This window comes from Lissotriton helveticus, chromosome 8, assembly GCF_964261635.1.
Source record: "Lissotriton helveticus chromosome 8, aLisHel1.1, whole genome shotgun sequence".
Lineage (NCBI taxonomy): Eukaryota > Metazoa > Chordata > Amphibia > Caudata > Salamandridae > Lissotriton > Lissotriton helveticus.
Genome location: NC_136069.1, coordinates 1,508,146,351 through 1,508,159,076, shown reverse-complemented (window position 1 = coordinate 1,508,159,076; position 12,726 = coordinate 1,508,146,351).

Genomic DNA, 12,726 nt, shown 5'->3' with positions numbered 1-12,726 from the left:
ACCAAAAGCTTTCTGTACTGTACGGACTTCTTCACAATGTCTTCCAAGGAAACACCAAACAGCTTCGAACCCAGGATTGCCTTCTGGGCAGCATAAGCCTTCCAGTGGCAAAGCCAAACTTGGTGACAGGCCTGAATCGCAGCGCCACCAGCCGAGGCTGTAGCCCCTAAGGTATTGAAATAAATGTCTGATAGAAGTCTTGTCTGCTGTTCCATCAGCGCCAAATCAGAAAACAACATCAGCCCCCTGGCCCAGCAACTCTGCCAAAGACTGGAAGTCCTTCAATACAGACTGGACTGTGTATGATAAGTTTGCTGAAGCACGGATGGAAAAGTTGGCCGCCGCATAGGCCCGTTTGGCCTCAGCCTCCACCCTCTTGTCCACCGGGTCCGAAGGAGAAGCATCCTCAGAAATGATGGAACCCTGAGTGGCAAGACTAGCCATGAGAGAATCCACCTTGACAGAGGAAGGGAACTCCTTAGTGAAGTCCTGTATGGAGTAGCGCTTGGCCAGATAACAAGGAAAAGCCCACTTATCGATTTCCTGCCATTCATTATCAATAATTTCATAATCAAAGAATGCAAAGGAAGGGACTCAGGCTCCTTGTGCTGGTTTTGTTATGTTATGTTATGTTATGTTAATTGGGTTTTTGTATAGCGCGCGGCGACTCAAAAAGAGTATCCCGGCGCTTTAGCAGCGAGACCTACAGTAAAATAACACAACACGGAAATAAAAAAGAGGGGAAATGCAGAGTGGAGAAGAAAAGGGCCTATAAAGTAAATAACCAGGTGTTTAGACCCTTCCTGAATGCAAGCAGGCTGGTGGCGCCCCGGAGTGTCAACGGCAAAGAGTTCCATAGCTGTGGCGCCAGCAGTCCAAAGGAACGACCTCCGATACGGGCTCTTTTCACAGGTGGCACCACAGCCAAGAGCTGTGACTCTGATCTGAGAGCACGGGCCGGATGATAGAAGGACAATCTCCTTTGAAGGTACTTCGCGCCCCCAGCATGGAGGGCCTTATAGGCCAGAGTCAGCGTCTTAAAGATGATACGCCTGCGGATAGGCAGCCAGTGTAAGGCCTGCAAGAGACCCGCCACACTAGCACGCCTATTTGCGCCAAAGATTGCTCTAGCCGCCGCGTTCTGTGCCACCTGGAGCCGCTGTAACAGATACTCCGGCAGGCCCAGGTAAAGGACGTTGGCGTAGTCCAACCTGGACCCGATCAGAGCCTGTACAGTCAGTTTCCGATGTTCCTCCGACAACAGGGGTAGAAACTTCCTCAGTACCCTGAGGAGACCGAAGCAAGTGCCCATCACCCCCAGAATCTGGGCTCTCATCGTCAGGCCCTTGTCCAGCTTGACCCCCAAATTTTTAGCCACCAAAGATGGACAAGCCGGTGGAAACATGCTGGTAGGCCACCAAGTATGCCAGTCAGGGTCCGACGCACACCCAAAGAAGAGAACTTCAGACTTCTCGGAATTGCACTTGAGGCCACTCAAATGAAACCATCTGAAGACAGCCCCAAGGCAATCCCGGATGCTCTCTCCGTTAAAGTCTCCTCCGTTCTTGCAGGAGAAGAGGAGCTGAGTATCGTCGGCGTAGGACACGATCCGGGCCCCAAAAGACTCCGCCAGTGCCGCCAGTGGGGTCATTAAGATGTTAAATAGGGTCGGGCTCAAAATAGAGCCCTGCGGGACCCCAACACCCAATGGCGGCATCACAGCGGAGTCCGGGGAGGCCCAGACCGTTTGTCGGCGGTCAGCTAAAAATGATGAAAACCAGCTGAGCACCGTCCCCCTGAGGCCAATCTCAAAAAGTCTGGAGAGAAGGCGATCATGAGGAACGGTGTCAAAGGCCGCCGACAAGTCCAACATGACCAGCATGGCCTTGCCCCCCGAGTCCAGTACCCCTTTAATGTCTTCCGACACCTCCAGGAGCGCTGTCTCAGTACTGAGATTGGGGCGAAAGCCCGATTGGGAGGCATGCAAGATCTCATGCGTTTCCAGAAAGTTGGAGAGCACCATATTTATGTGCTTCTCCAAAATTTTCATGAGGGCAGGCAGAAGAGAGATCGGTCTATAACTAACCAATTCCAATTCCAAAAATTCTTTATTTCGGCCACATGGGCCATAAAAGATGCAGTAAAAATACATACATTTAAAACACAATATTTACAATAAAAAATCCTACTGGACCTGCAATGTTAGGAAATACAAAGTAATGTAAATTAGCCAGACATTTTCTTCCTTATTATCCATGCTGCCATTAAGAATTTAGAAACCGCAAACACAATGTGGCCCAGGGTGTTGGTTTTCATAACCCTGTAGGCCTGTAGGTACCTCCTAAAGCCCAGGTTTCGACACAGAGGAGCTAGCCAGCGCCTCCTCGGGCTCCGGTAGGCATGGCAACAGAACATTATGTGGAAATCATCTTCGTCATTGGCTTTACAGCATGGGCAGAGTTTATCACCCCCTAGCGACCATTTATAGGTAAATACTTTAGTAGGGAGTGTGCCAAACCTCCATTGCAGGAACAGTTTCCTCGCCAAGAGAGGATAAATAAAATCCATAAAAGGTTCAAACATATAAGAATCTTTGGATTCCATAAAACGTCCCGTCAGGGTGCCACTATCATGAGCATTGACCATGTCAACAAGGTTTTTATTCTTGTACAGCTGGGCAAGGGTTTTACGCGAGATACTTCGACAGCCCTGAGCTGGATCATCCCATAAGTCTGGCAAATTCAGGCTGAACAGTTCCGACTTAATAAATGCCAGCCAAGGAATTTTACAGTTAGCATTCAGCCTCATGACATGAATAAGGTCCTGCCTATAGTGAAACAGTTCCTCGGTGGTCCATATCCGGTGCCAGAACTTCACAGGTTTCGACCGTAGGTCCTCCGCAATAGAGGGAAGGCCCAGGTCAAGTCTTAGGGGGAGGAGTGGTGTACCTTGCGGGAGAGCAAGTAAGCGTCTCAGGAAAAAATTTTCCACCCCTGCCATAACCTTCCCTGCTTTGTGTCCCCACAGCTCACTACCATAAGTGGCTGCTGCCTTCGCTTGGGACCTGTACGTTTCCAAAGCCGGGCTTACGGGCTTGAAGGTGGACTTATTGGACACCTTCAAGAGTGCGCCCGATAACTGGGAAAGTTTCAACCTAGATCTTGCTACCTGGGAGTCCCATACCAAGTTTTCTTGAAGTGATACCCCCAGATATATAAAGGTCGAGACCCTTTCGAGGCTAGTTTCCCCCAGTTTTGGGTTGGGTCTAGTTTTGGTGGGGGGGTTGAAGATCATGAACTTAGTTTTTTCCGTGTTCACCTCCAACCCGTGTTGGCGACAGAAACGGCCAAAACCGTCCACAATCCTCTGGATCCCCATAGGGGATTTGGAAAGAAGGAGGGTATCATCGGCAAACATTATTGCCGGGACCCTCCTTCCTGCCAAAACCGGGGCATCATTGTCCTTAACCGCGTCAAGATGTTGAATGACGCTGTTAATGTACAGACAGAACAGTGTCGGAGCCAGCACACAGCCCTGTCTGACACCTCGACGGACCGGGAATCTGCCCGAGAGCCTTCCATCCCTCCCACACCTCACTTGCGCAAAGTTGTTCTCATGTAGCCTAATGATGATACTAAGGAGGTGGGGGGGTACTCCTAGCTTCTGCAGAACCTCCCATAGCTTCCCCCTGGGGACTAGGTCAAAGGCTGACCTCAGGTCCACGAAGACCATGTACAAACGACCTCCCTCTAACGTTACCGTCTTCCAATACAGGAGAAGGAGGCGAAAAATTTGGTCCATGGTCGACGTGTTCTTCCTGAAGCCAGCCTGGAGGGGGCTCATGATGTCATTGTCCTCGACCCAGTCTAGGAGATGGTTTAAAATGAGGCGCGCAAAGAGCTTTTGGGGCACATCTATTAGGCTTATAGGCCTGTAGTTGGCGGGGAGCAGAGTAGATCCCTTCTTGTGGATAGGTACAATCTCTGCCCCCAGCCACGACCCAGGGATCGCCATACCTCCAAGAATGGCATTAAAAAGAATGAGAAGGTATGGGCCCCAGATGTCCGGGTGATGCCTAAATAGATCCCCGGGTATCCTATCCAGACCTGGCGCCTTCCCCACTGCTAGACGCTCTAGGGCAGACTCCACTTCCCCCAGGGATAATTCCATGCCAAAATCCTGAGAACCCAGGGGCAGTTGCAACTCTACGTCCGGGCAGGGATTAGTATCTTGATAAAGTGCCCCAAAATGGGCCTCCCACACCGCGGGGGCTATGTTAGGTTCAATTGCTTTATTTAATTCCCCTATCCCATTGTTTACAAGGGCCCAAAATTTCCGGGAGTCCCTAGCTTTTAGGGCATCATGAAGGTCCTGCCAGTGGTTCCAATCCCACTCGGTCCTGGCAGTCGCCATCACTGATTTATAGTGCTTCCTAAGGTCACGTACATTGGCCTTATCGGACCCCTCTTTTATTGCAGCAATAAGCTCAGATTTTGCTGCCCTACAGTCGGGGGTGTACCAGGTGGGAACATGGGTCTTTTTCTTTCGAGTTGGGACCACCGGATGGAATACCTCAGCCAAATCCCTCACTAGATCCTGGTGTATGTTTTCCAGTTTCTCGTTATAATCTGGGATTCTCGGTTCATCCAGAAGTGCGTCCACCTCCATGAACCTTGGGAGTGCCAGCTCATATAATTTGTTAATGGCCTCTTCTGAGCTCACCAGCTTTCCCCACTTAACCCGGCGCCTATTTATTGTGAGGAGCAAATCCCCCGTGTTTTCCCCCTGATCAACTGGGGATTGGTCCGTCGGAGGCAAGGGGCACAAGATATTTAAGCAAAGGGCGTTGTGATCACTATCTGTCCTATTTATTACCCTGAAGTCGAGGACTTTTGGCCAGAGTGTAATGTCCACCATGATGTAATCTAGCCTCGACTCATGGCCCCTCCTATTGAAGGTGCACACTGAGGGGGTATCGGAAGGGGTACGACCATTACACGCTCTCAGTGCGCAATTCAGGGTAAGGGACATGAGTTGTATTGCTAGAGGGGACCAGGCTTTGGGGTAAGGAGAAGACGAGGGTGGAACCCCCCAGTGGTCATCCTCGGCCGTAAGGGCACCATCCAGTAAACCTTCCAGAGGTTCAAAGTGGCAATTGAAGTCTCCTCCAAGCACCACCTTGAAATCTCCCGGAAGTTGACCCAAAAAAGAGGACAGATCATTTAGGGTTGGTGATTCATTTGGCGAGGCCACTGGTCGCGAGTAGACGTTAACAATGGCCCACGGAGGTTTGCCAGGCCATGTGAGCCGAACACACTGGATGTCCTGTGAACACGTGCAAACCTGTTCCGCCTGGCACCCAGTATGACTCGCAATCCAGATTGCCAAGCCACCTGATGGCCTCCCCCTCCCACCCCATTTGGCAGGGATTTCAAATACTTCAAACCCTCTCCTAGACTGGGTGACCCTCGCCCATGTTTCCTGGAAGAGGAGTATATCACATCTACCTACTAGGTAATCCCAATCAGGAGAACCTTCCTTGTTTGCAATTCCTGCCACATTCCAGGAGAGAATTCTCAACCCTGGGTCAGGTGGCAGGTTGCCCTGGCCTCCGGTAGGAGGTCGCGGAGTGACCATGGGTGGATTAGCATCTAGGGGACCAATGCCGCAGACCGCGATGGCGGGAGGCCCGGCCAACTCCGCCGCCCCAGTTTGCAAAATATGGGCAGGTCCGATGTTAGGTGAAGGTCCCAGTTGGCACAGACTATCGTCCGAGTCAACCCATCGCTCTTTAGCGGTATCCTGCCAGGTGAGTTCAGTCACAGGGACTATGCCTGCTCCCACACGTCTTTGCACATCATCCACCATCTTCCCCGGATGAGACAAGATTTCCCTGGTTTGTGGTCAATCGACCAGATCCAAACAGGAAAACCTGTTATGATGTATGAAATTAGCCTGGGCAGGTGGTAAGGAGTGCCTTGGTCTATAGCGGGAACCATCTACAGCAAAGCCTACCCTAGTCCACCCCTTCTCACTCCCTGCCACCGTGTTGCTATCACTAGGATAGAAGTATGAGAGGGGTACAAGTTCAATTTTGGACTTGTCAGGCCTTACAAGCCAATTGCAGATGTAATTTGCAACGTGTGGGCTCTTGAAGCTTAGAATGATACAATCCCCTGCCCTGTTCTTTAAAGTAGGGCCAATCCATGGAATCCTCCTTACCATCAGAACCTCACCTTTCAAGTTTGGAGGCAGCGGCCTATTAATACTAAGCCAGCTTATGACCTTGTTACGTAGAGAGTCTTGGGTCTCCCTCACACCACCAGTTAGCTCAGGAACTCCCACCATAATTGCCGTATATGGAACTGCTTCTGGGGGCAGGTTAACCACCCTGCGCCTATCAGGGGGGGGAGCGATACCATCAGTCGGGCCATTTATGGAACCCACTACCGCCCCTGTTTGCGACGCCAATTGCGGCGCAGGGGGTGGCTTGGATCTCCTGGGAGCCGGAACAGGGGGCCTAGGTGCTGGGGGTAACAAAGTGCGCGCCTGAGAAGCAGACGCACCGTTTGTACTCAGCGATGCCCTATTGGAGACCTGGGGCAATACAGAGGGAAGTGAGCTATTCCCAGGTGGATCCCCGGTAGCTATGGGAGCATTTGTAGCTAAGCCAGGGCTTTTCCTAGTGTGGTTGTTTTCCAGGGACTGGAGTAGATTCTCTATGGCGTCCAGTCTAGCTGAGATGGGAGTTAACAGATACTTAATAATAACTGTAAGCGAATTGATTATTGTATCTGTACTATTAGAGGATACCCCACCGAAGATAAATGGGCCCGCCGCCAATGATATTGGCACAGGAACTGGAGAGGCCATGAGATCCGGCCTGGACCCAGATAAAACAAGCTCCGGGGAAACCGAAATATCTGTGCTTTCTTCGAGGGATGATTCAGTTATATCAATTTTTGCCCTTTTTGCCCTCTTTATTTCCCTGGGCCTTTTCCTTTTTAAAGGCTGTACCACCCCACTATCTGCAGGGTCTATAAGCAGGACCGCCTGTCCCGCTTCAGGCGTGTCTGATCCCATATTATCCAGAATAGCAGAATGGTCAGAAGTCCCAGATGGCCGTGAAGAGTTTCAATCCCTCTGCGTTAAAGGCGTTCTTAGCTGCTGAAGGACCGACTCAATAGTCTGATCAATGCTGTCCAATAATGTCATATGGGTAACGTCCACAGGGATGGGTGTACTAGCATCAGTTGAGAGAGATTCCCCATTGTCCAAGAACACACTTTCGGGATCCATCTCAAGGTGAGAGTCCGTGGCTAGGTGACATTTACTAATTTGGGAACTCGCCTTGGGGAAGAATTTTTCCAGAGTGCTTACGCCTTGTTGAGCAGACTTACTCCGTAAGGCTCTGGACGCCATTATGGGGTAAGTAATAGGGCAATTCAGCGGGGGCGTTAGAGGGGAGGCCCGGTCCGGTCTCTACCGGCCTCTAACGGCCTAAAACGGCCCGCCCTTTGCCCGGGCTTAGCCCCGCGCTTCGTCCCGCGCGCGTCCCGCGTGCGCGTTAATGGGCGGGGCTAAGTAGGGAGGAAGGGGGAGGGCGGGAAGAGTCGCAGGTGCGCTGCTGTCCTGAGCGCTACTCCTGCTGGGACTCGCAGTCCCGCCCTCACAGTCCACACAGCCCCTTACAATCCTGGGGGACCAAATTGCCACAAAGCGCTACTTGCCGCTTTACTCCCGCTTTCTCCCGCCTCAAGGAACTCCTGGTAGGCTCTGTCACTCTCCGGCTACGAGCGGCACCCGCGGAGCGGGGGCCTGCGAGCAGTGTTTTATGCAGCAAGAGCAAGCAGAGGAGGGAGGAGGGGGGAGGGCGGGAAGAGTCGCAGGTGCGCTGCTGTCCTGAGCGCTACTCCTGCTGGGACTCGCAGTCCCGCCCTCACAGTCCACACAGCCCCTTACAATCCTGGGGGACCAAATTGCCACAAAGCGCTACTTGCCGCTTTACTCCCGCTTTCTCCCGCCTCAAGGAACTCCTGGTAGGCTCTGTCACTCTCCGGCTACGAGCGGCACCCGCGGAGCGGGGGCCGCGAGCAGTGTTTTATGCAGCAAGAGCAAGCAGAGGAGGGAGGAGGGGGGAGGGCGGGAAGAGTCGCAGGTGCGCTGCTGTCCTGAGCGCTACTCCTGCTGGGACTCGCAGTCCCGCCCTCACAGTCCACACAGCCCCTTACAATCCTGGGGGACCAAATTGCCACAAAGCGCTACTTGCCGCTTTACTCCCGCTTTCTCCCGCCTCAAGGAACTCCTGGTAGGCTCTGTCACTCTCCGGCTACGAGCAGCACCCGCGGAGCGGGGGCCGCGAGCAGTGTTTTATGCAGCAAGAGCAAGCATAACTAACCAAAGCCTCCGGGTCGAGGCCAGGCTTCTTCAACAACGGGATCACCATAGCCTGCTTCCATGCTAGCGGAACCAAACCCTGACTCAGTGAGAGATTGAGAAGAGGGTTGACCAAAGGGTTTAAGACCTCCGCCATTCTGGATAGAAACTTGGCCGGACATGGGTCCAAGGGCGATCCAGATTTAAGCGTGCCCCTGAGACCTAGAGAGACGGCGGCTGACAGAGGGGGAAAGAATGCCAGCGACGGGCCAGATGAAACTGCCAGGCGCGAGCTATCCTCTATGCAGGTTACATCTGCAGGTACCACCAGATGGAAGGAGTCCTGGATGAGCTTTATCTTGCTGGTGAAAAAGTTAGATCCACTGCCCAGGACTTCGGGGGCATATCGCGGGAAACATTAGAGCGGGGAGCTGTGAATTCTCGCACTATGGAAAAGATTTCCTTGCAGGAGTTAGAGGCCGCCTCTATTCTCCCAGCAAGATAAACCCTTTTTCCAAGGCGAATGTCCCGTTGATATGCCTTTGCCGCTGACTTGTAGAGCAGTTTTGCCTCCGGATCATATTGGGCGCGCCACGCTCTCTCAGCCGCCTTACAAGACTGTCGGGCGATCGATAGTGCCGCAGTGAACCAAGGGGCCGACACCCGTTTCGTTGTTACACGGGGGGCCGTTACTGGGGCGAGGTCATTAAGCCTATCCAGCAGCCAACCCTGCAGGGCTTCCAGATCTTTTTCGAGATCTCCCGTGAAAGGGCACGGATGATCCACCGCCGCCTGGGCAAGCATCGCCGAGGTCACAGAATGATAAGCCCGATAAGCGCGGCGCTGTTGAAGAGCTCCGGGATTGCAAGAAGAAATCTTCAGAAAGTTCATCGACCGTGGGAACTGGAAATGCCATGTTATCTTTGATTTGTTGAAGGACATCACTCAGATCCTGTACCTGCACATACCGAAACCTGAGGTCCTCATTCTCATTCTCAGCTTCAGAGACTGGAGAAGGGTCCAGGCAGGGACATTAGGGAGAAGAGTGACCCTGCCCCCCTTTGCACTCCTCAAAAGCAGCAGCCACCACAGCTTGAATCATGGCCTGGATGGACTGCATAGACAAGGCATAAGAGGGTGCTTGAGAGCTCGAGTAAGCCACCATGGGAGGATCCGCCCCTTGTTCCATGAGTAACTTCAGCTGCACTGTCAGCACACAAGGACACAACCAAATGTGTGGAAAAGCTGTGAAAGAATGCCCCAGTAACAGAACTGCGACCCTAAATAGTAGTCAATGTCGCAAACTAGAATAGAACTACTGCAAGCCATATGGCCATATTGTTGCCAGGAAACCCACGACGCAGGAAGCTGGAAACGCCAGGCCTCACCCCTCTTAAGGCAGAATAGGCCAGGACCCAACGGAGTCATAAAAGGCACCCGGGTACGGCCAACAATGGAGGCAAAGCTTGCCCCCCACCGCCAGAAGAACCATGGACTGGACGGCTGAACACAATTGAGAACGGAGACTGGAGAACGGAGACCTGTCCAGGAGAGGAGGGGCACCGCCACCCGCCCGCGCCGGCCCTCAATGCCATCTGCAGGAACCACGAATGGGCTCCGAAGTGCAGGCCAAGCAGAGCGGGAGAAGCATGCCCAGCAGGCCAGCCGCCAGGAACTGACACTATCCCGGAGGCCGAGAAACTGCAGACAATAGGTAACAGCCGCTGCAAGCGCAGTCATCTAGATAAGGAAAGCAACCAGGCAGTATGCATCCACGGCCGCCGTAGTCATGAAGGACTGAGGAAAGAAAAGCCCAAACCAACCGTGGCCGCCCCCTAATAACCCATGGCTCACTAAAGCAGAGCCTATCCGCCCCAATCCGAGTTGGAAACGGGTGAATGAAGGGGGGTGATCCACACACATGGGCCCGCTAGAGCAGGGCCTCCACCCAGGGACCCATGATCATGCTGGAGCAGGACCCCAACTTACTGTTTAGCACACCTGGAGAGTCAGCACAGAACCAAAAAACAGTAATCTTCATTACTCCGAGTATTGTCTTCCTTGCCACATGAGTTCCCATCCCTCCCTCCCTGGGGTGCTATTGGCTTCATTTCTTGGGGCTTGGTCGTTTTTCAGGCTGTGGGTTGGGCCGACCAGCCTCTTATAGAGGTCTGGGGTGATATGGGTCGGCCATGTTGTAAAGGGATGGGAGGCAAGGGAGGCTATCTTTTGCTTTGGAGGGTTCTGGTGTTGAGCTGAAGCTCACTTTGTTTAGCATGTGGCGAGGAAGACTTACAAGGAGGTAATAGATACATAGATGGACCTAAATATCTCTTAAACTGCTGAACAGATTTACACCAAATCACAAATCGCACGCTTTCTCGACCAAAATCTAGCTTCCACACCAACACCAGGAAGACCTATTGTTTCCAGCATTGACTCACTTCTTGAACCCTTGAGTAAATTCTGTGACTACTTCATAAGACTTATAGTGATGAAGACACCTACATATTCGAAGGACACCACAGATGTACTCAATCCACTACAGAATTTTACTGAGCTGGATGGTTTCGATCTTCTCTTCATACTTGCCGTAGAAGCCCTGTTCACTAACATATCACAAGATGCTACCATGGAAGGTTTTGAGACTATCCTGATGTCAGAGACCCTGTGGGATTCACCTCCACTTTCATTTTGGATTGTGCCTCCTTATCTCTTAAAGAGAACTTCTTTAAATTCACGGAACAACAGTACCACCATATATAGGGCACTTCAATGGGCAGTACTTTTGCCCCAAGCCTAGTCTGCCTCTACATGGCAGCATTTGTAGGTTAACACATCCTAACATAGGGCAAACCATACAGAACTAATATGATCACTTGGAGGAAGATATATCGACGATATACTGATTTTGTTGTGTGGTGACACCCACATCTGTGCGGACTTTTGCTTATGGATAAGACATTTAACTTTTTTTTTAAATTCACCAGCACTGTGTCAGACATTCAGTACCCTTTCTGGATCTACTTATCTCTAGAGAAGGAGGCAAGCTGCTTAATACTAACTACATGAAACCCACAGATAGGAAAAGTCTGCTACTCTATGACAGCCATAACCCAAAAGCCCTTCATGACAATCTCCCTGTCGTACAGTTTCTCTACCTACATCGCAATTGCAACACCCTCAGGGAGTATGACACACAGGCCTCTGTACTTAGTTCTAATTTGACTACAAACCACTACCCACAGAAGATTGCCAACCAAGCTTACAAAAGAGTGAAGAATATTCACAGTGACTCCCTCCTGGAGACCAAGGTCAAGGAACCCACAGACAAGCTCACCTGCATGACCACCTTTACCCCCAGTTCAGTTCAAATTAAACAAATCATAAAAAAGCACTGGCTCAATCTTAAGACGGGTACTTTGGATGTGGTTGATCCATTTTTTGCATAGACGTACTAGCAATCTGAGAGATATGCTGGTCCATACGCACCCAGTCCCTTCTAAAGACCCCCAGACAACCCTGATTACCACCGGTCACGGGACACTACCCCTGCAGGGTCGGTCATGCTCAGTTTATGCAAGCCACCAAGGAGATTGACCTGGGACTAGCTCATACATGGCAACAGAGGAAACACACCAACTGCATTACAAAGAACTCTATTTATCATATCACTTGCCCCTGCAAACTACATTATGTAGGGATGGCTACAAGGATGATCAAAACTAGGATCATGAATATCCGATACAAGAAGGTCACCACAAAGATGTCTTTTGCACTTTTTAGAACTGAACCACACAGGCAGACACCATGAGGTGAACAATCATTGAGGCAAACAGAAGAAGGAACACTGAATCTGTTTTACAGAGAGCAACAATGGGTCTTCCATCTCATGACACACATCCATGGGCTTAACGATGACATATTCTGTTCAAAATGCATTAGGCAACTCCTTACTTTATTGCAGGAACTTTTCTTTAATCCCCTCTGACCACAACACCTGTTGTATACACAGGACAGAAGGCAGCTCCATCCTTGGTTTTATTTCCATTAGCCTCCTTCCACGATGAGTTGATCATATTACACACCCTATACTATATGATGACATACTTGTAAGCCCCCCATTCACCGAATAGGGAATGGGGGACTCCCACATTACTTCTAACCCCAGTCACGGTGCACATACTGATGGTCTTATGGATGCCTCTGGACTGCCGTGCCACCGCCAGGGAGCAGCGGTTCCCTGGTAGTGTTGGTGTTTCCAGGGTGTCACGGCCACTAGGGTTGATATGTGGCGGTTGCTAAACCGCAACCGCTGCCTCACCACGATTCTGGCAGTACAAGGACCAT